The 6,699-nt window shown below is 33.4% G+C and overlaps 1 pseudogene; it reads left to right on the top strand.

The window, feature by feature from the left end:
- The first annotated feature begins 6,125 nt into the window (after window positions 1-6,125).
- LOC118537214 (large ribosomal subunit protein eL33 pseudogene) lies at window positions 6,126-6,482 on the top strand (annotated as a pseudogene).
- Window positions 6,483-6,699: the final 217 nt, after the last annotated feature.

Here is a 6,699-nt window from a genome sequence, read left to right on the forward strand (position 1 = left end):
AAAAAAATATTTAGCATCAGATTTTTTTTTTTTTTTTTACTGTAATACTATCCTAGGGAAATCCCAATCTGAGGTACATTTTGAGGGTTTTTTTTTTTTTTTTTTTGAGTTTAAAGTAAAATAATTTCCCAGGTGCATCTTGGATTGAATTGTTACCTGAGTGTGAGGAAATAATCTTCTCCCCTTCTGACTACATTATTATTATTATTATTATTATTATTATTATTATACTTCTGGCTTAAAGCCTTGTCATGGGTCAGACCTATTCTCTAAAATCATAGGAAACCAGAAAGGTACAATTGTGATATGGGAGAGAATCTGATATTTGAGACGTGGGTGCTACAATAAGAATTAAATTTTGATATTTCTCGGAAAGGTGATTAAATTGATTAAGTGGAATAAAAACACCATAAACTTGCAATCTGGAAATTTATTTTTAGCCCATAGACATCTGTTGTTAAGAAATTTCAGGTATTTTTGAATATATGAAATTGAAATTATTCTAAGTTTTTGCTGTAGTAAATGTGGTTCACTCCTCTGACAAATTAGATTTCACAGTGGGATTTAAATCTAACATACTTTAGAAATACTGGTATTGGTCATTTGCCATTAGAAACAGGGAAAATTCATGAGATACTGGAACATTATGCCAAGGATTAGGAGATGAAATATCTACATAGGGATGTCCAAACATTTTGGCCAAGAGACACTAATCTGTAGAAAATGCACCATGACAAACTAGCTGGACTAGATATGCCATAGCAAACATTTTAATTCTCCTTGGACTCCGATGGGTTTAAATTTTTTTTTTTTAGATTGATTTTATTTATTTACTTATTTGTTTGACACAGAGAAATATAGCGAGAGCAGGAACACAAGCAGGGGGAGTGGGAGAGGGAGAAGCTGGCTTCTCTCCAAGCAGGGAGCCTGATGCGGGGCTTGATCCCTGGACCCCGGGATCATGACCTGAGCCAAAGGCAGACGCTTAATGATTGAGCCACCCAGGCACTCCTAATGGGTTTAAATTTTATAGGATGTCTTCTAGGAGTGCAGTCCTGACCACACCTTGATCAGATTTCTGGCCTCCAAACATGTGAAAGAGTAAATTCCTGCTTTTTAAGCCACCAAGTTTGTGGTAACTTGATATGGCAGTACCAGGAAATTAATACAAGTTTAAATAGCGAATTTAACAAATGATTAATAAGAATTCCAGAAGAGAGAATGGAAAAAAAAAATCAATAATCATGAAAATTCTTTTTGAGAATTTTCCAGATTGATGAAAGACAAAATGAAGACATGTAATTTCATGAACTGGAAAAGCAAAAAATTATGTCTAAATCCATGACAGAAAAACTGGAAATTACCAAAAGCAAAAACAAATCCTAAGAACAATAAGCACTGTAATTTATAACAGACTTCCAAATAAATGGCAGGTCATAGAGAAAATCATAGGAGATCTTTAAAAACTATTTCAAACTAAATTATAAGGAAAATAAGGCATCTGAATTGTGGAACATGGTTAAAAAGATTCTTACAGGGAAAGTTCAGGTTTAAAAAAAGCTTATATTAGAAAGGAAGACAAATCTAAAATCAACGGTGTAACTGTCCAAATTAGAAAGCTAGGAAAAGAAAAACAAAATAAATCCTAAGCAAATAAAGTGAAGGAAACCATAAAGGTTAAGACTGAAAAATCAGTGATACAAAAGACAGTGGAAAAAATTAAGCAATCCAAAATCTGCCTCTTTGAAAAATTTAGCAACATTGATAAATCTTAGAGTAATCAGGAACACAGAGAGAGAACACATATGCCAACAGCAGGTATGAAAAAAGAGATATCTGCAGATTCTACACACATAGAAAGAAAATGTTACAAGAATGTTACAAGTAGAATTATGCCAATAAATTAATAGTTTTCATGAAATGGATACATTTCTTGAAAACTATGACCAAAACCAACACATGATGAATAAAAATCCAAACAACTTTATGTTTGTAAAATACACTGAATTAATTCCCAAAAGCTTCCCATAAGGAAATTCACAACAATGATTTCATTGGTAAATTACAATTTTAATAAATCTAAAGAAGAAATGACAGCAATCTTTTCCAGCTAGACGAAGGACACATTTCTAAATTGTTTTCTGAGGCCAATGTAATCTTTATAAAACACCTAACAAGAATTTGACAAAAAATTATGAAATAACTTATAAACAACAAAATATCAAATAGACTCTAGCAATACATAAAATAAATAAAATATGATGACCAATATGAGTATATTGCAGGCATTCAAGTGTGGTTTAAAGAAAAAGAGGGCTGAAGAGACAGAAGAAAATAGAAGAAAAAATCTATGGTTAACAATATACTTAATTAATGGTAGAATGTTGAAAAATGTAGCTGTAAAGTTGAAAACAACACCAGCTGTCTGTTCTCCCCATTTCTGTTTAACACTGAATTGGATACCTGAACCAGGGATTTAAGAAAGTTCAGAAAGCAGTGTATTAAACTGTCTGGATTCCTAGATGACATGATTGACAGAGTAAACGCTAAGCTATCTACAAAACAAAAACTAGAACAGTATGTTAGTTTAGCAAAGTTATAAGATTCCATACAAAACTAACCAATTTTTATATATACTTGGCAAACAAATCAAAAAGGAACTTATAAGAAAAATTTTTATTTACAAAATGTCTGTTACAGTACCACCGGTCCTTTGCTGGACTGCAGCTTGGTGCAATATATCTTTCCCTTTTTTAAAGTATCGGATGTGAAAACACACCACATCAAAGCAGCATTTACAAGGCTTGCACATATTTATTTCTCACTCAGGCATAGGCAAAGTAAGTTCATTCTCTGGAAGAACAGCATGACCCAAGAGCAAAAAGGCTCTCTGACATGGTTAAATGGAGGAGAATAGGTAAAGTGTGGGCCTGCTGTAAACGTACATTTAGGGTAAGAGCTCTGCTGATCCCCATCCAGTGAGTGCAGTTGAGCATTTACTGGTTGTTAACCTGGCAAATTTAACAGCTCAGCCAAAAGTCATTTTGCTGAGGATGACTTAATTGTCTTCATCCACAACATCAAAAATATAAGAAAGGATACACTTAACAGAGGATATGGAATACCGATCCACTGAAATCTATAAATTTTTGCTAAGCAAAACTTTAAATGACCTTAATAAATGAGAAAATAAACCATGCTTATGTATTGGAGACTAAATTGTTAAGATGACAGTTACTCAAAATTGTTGTACAGATTCAATGAAATCTTTTATAATTCCAGTTGGCCTTTTTTGTAGAACTGATAAACAGATTATAAAATGTATACAGATATGCAAATAACTGAGATTTTCTAAAGCAATCTTGAAAAAGAACAAAGTTAGAACACCGATACCTGATTATAAAGCTACAGTAATCAAGACAGAGGGAGGTTTTTGCATAAGGATGAAAAAATAGGTCATTGGTATAGAGAACAAAAGTAGACCCAGACTTAATACAATCACTTAATTTTTATACTCTGATAAAATCAGAGAGAAATGTATTTTAAATAAAAATTATTAAAGCAATTAAATTTGTTCAGAGATTTACCTTGCTTTGAGATATTTCCTGAACTTAAATTATGTGATTTATTGTATTTACATGTGAAATAGGGTATAGTTTTAAAAATCTTCAAATGTTGCATAAACCTATTAAAATTATCATATTTTTTAAGCTCCTTGTCAGCTAGATATTAACTTGAATTTCTTTGCTTCTTATTTTATGAATTACAGTGATTTTATCTCATGGCTAAACTTAAAAAAAAAATCCAAGGCTATAGTTCAGGGTAGTATTTGAAACTTTTTTTTAAAGGGATGGCTCTTTATAGCATTTGAAGCTAAATTTATTTATTATAAAATTTATTTATTATGAAATTTATATAAAATTTTGAATTCCTTTACTTAGATTTGTTGTTGTTGTTGTTGTTTTTCCCCTCCTCACCATCAGTCGTGGTGACTTGAACGCCTCTTCCTCCTTCTACATGGCCCTCTCCTGCAGAGCATTAGCCTGATTCTTGAGTAACAGCTCTACTATAGGGAAAAAAAAAAATTACAATCTACACATACAGTAGCTTCCACACATTAGTTTCTTCAATTCGATTTGATATTTCTGAGGGCCTACACTGCAGAGTCAAATTCCTAAGTTCTGTTAGGAGATCATAGAGTTGGCTGAATTTTAATAACCGATACATGTATCTACAGTTAAATCTTATATGCCAATTCTAGCTACAATTTCAAATATTGAGGCCTCAAATACCTTTCTTGCTCCTTTTTTCAACTTGTTAAATCGAACTATAGTGAATATATAGTTTTATGTTAGTTTCAGGTGTGCGATATAATGATTCAACAATTCTATAACAATTCTTATTTCAGTGTTCATTACAATAAGTACTTTTAATAACTTTTATCTATTTTACCCATCCTTCTACTCACCTCCCCAGTGTGTTGTCTGTGTTTGAGAGTCTGTAATTTGTTTGTCTATTTTTTATGTTTGTTTCTAAATTCCACATATGAGTGAAATCATATGTTATTTATCTTTCTGTCTGACTTCTTTCGCTTAGCATTACACCCTCTAGTTCCATCCATGCTGTTGCAAATGACAAGATCTCTTTTTATGCTTGAGTAATATTTCATTATATATATAGTTATCATATCATATCATATCATATCATATATAGATAGATATAGCACACCTTCTTCATTCATCTAAAGATGAACACTTGGATTCCTTCCGTCTCTTGACTATTGTAAATAATGCTGCAATAAACCTTAGGGTGCATGTATCTTTTCAAATTTTGTTTTTGTTTTCTTTGGGTAAATACCCAGCAGTGGAATTACTGAATCATATGGTATTTCTGTTTTTAATTTTTTGAGGAACCTCCATACTGTATTCCACAGTGGCTGCATCAGTTTGCATTCCCACTAATAGTGCACAAATGTTGCTTTTTCTCTACATCCTTGCTAACACTTGTTATTTCTTGCCTTTTTGATTCTAGTCATTCTGACAGGTATAAGGTGACATCTCGTGGTGGTTTTGATTTGCATTTCCCTCATGATTAGTGATGTTGAAAATCTTTTCATTCACCTGTGGGCCATCTGTATGTCTTCCTCTGCCCATTTTTGGATCAGATTATTTGATTTTTTGATGTTGAGTTGTTTAAGTTTTTATATATTTTGTATATTAACCCCTTGTCAGATATATCATTTGAAAATATCTTTTTCCATTTAGTACCTTGTCTTGTCTTTTTGTTGATGGTTTCCTTTGCTGTGCAAAAGTTTTTTTTTTTTTGTTTTTTTTTTTTTTATTTTGGCATAGCCCCAATAGTGTATCTTTGCTTTTGTTTTCCTTGCCTCAGGAGACATATCTAGAAAAATGTTTCTATTAACAATTCCAAAGAAACTCTGCTTATGTGTTTTTCTAGAAGTTTTAAGATTTCAGATCTCACATTTAGGTCTCTAATCCATTTTGAGTTTATTTTCGTGTATGGGGTAAGAAAGAAAAAGAAATCATGTCACACCTTTTTTCCAACTAAAGTAGCATAAAAACTAGAGATCAATCATAAGAAAAAAAAAATAGAAAGAATGTAAATACATAGAAGCTAAATAACATGCTACTAAACAACAAATGGGTCAACCAAGCTTCATTCTTTTACAAGTAGCTGTCCAGTTTTCCGAGCACCATTTGTTGAAGAGACTGTCTTTTCTCCATTGTACCATTGTATATTTTCTCCTTTCTTGTAGATTAATTGGCCATGTAAGTGTGAGTTTATTTCTAGGCGCTCTATTGTGTTCCACTGATATATGTAACTATTTTTGTGCTGGCACTATACTGTTTTGATTACTACAGCTTTGTAGTGTATCTTGAAATCTGGGGCTGTGATACTCACATCTTTGCTCTTCTTCCTGAAGATTGATTTGTCTATTTGAGGTCTTTTGTGGTTCCATACAAATTTTAGGATTATTTGTTCTAGTCCTGTGGAAAATGTTGACATTGTGATAGGAATTGCACTAAATCTGTAGAATGCTCTTTTTCCGCCATCTTGGAGTTTGTGGAGGCCTGCTGGGAACAGGACTCCTATAATGCCAAATAATGTCTGGAAGGCTGTGGTCCAAGGCCATTTTTGCTGGCGACAAGCGGGGTCTCTGGAACCAGAGGCAGCACAGAAATCTTCTTAAAATCAAAGGTGTTTATGCTCGAGATGAAACGGAATTCTATCTAGGCAAGAGATGTGCTTATGTGCACAAAGCAAAGAACAACACAGTGACTCCTGGTGGCAAGCCAAACCAAACCAGAGTAATCTGGGGAAAAATAACTCGTGCTCATGGAAACAGTGACATGGTTCGTGCCAAATTCCAAAGCAACCTTCCTGCTAAACCCATTGGCCACAGAATCTGTGTGATGCTGTACCCCTCAAGGATTTTTTTAAAATTTTTATTGTTATGTTAATCACCATACATTACATCATTAGTTTTTCATGTAGTGTTCCATGATTCATTGTTTGTGTATAACACCCAGTGCTCCATGCAGAATGTGCCCTCTTTAATACCCATCACCAGGCTAACCCATCCTCGCACCACCCCCAGAACCCTCAGTTTGTTTTTCAGAGTCCATCATCTCTAATGGTTCGTCTCCCCCTCCGATTTCCCCCCCTTCATTCTTCCCC

The sequence above is a fragment of the Halichoerus grypus genome, chromosome 4 (genome assembly GCF_964656455.1).
Source record: "Halichoerus grypus chromosome 4, mHalGry1.hap1.1, whole genome shotgun sequence".
Taxonomy (NCBI): domain Eukaryota; kingdom Metazoa; phylum Chordata; class Mammalia; order Carnivora; family Phocidae; genus Halichoerus; species Halichoerus grypus.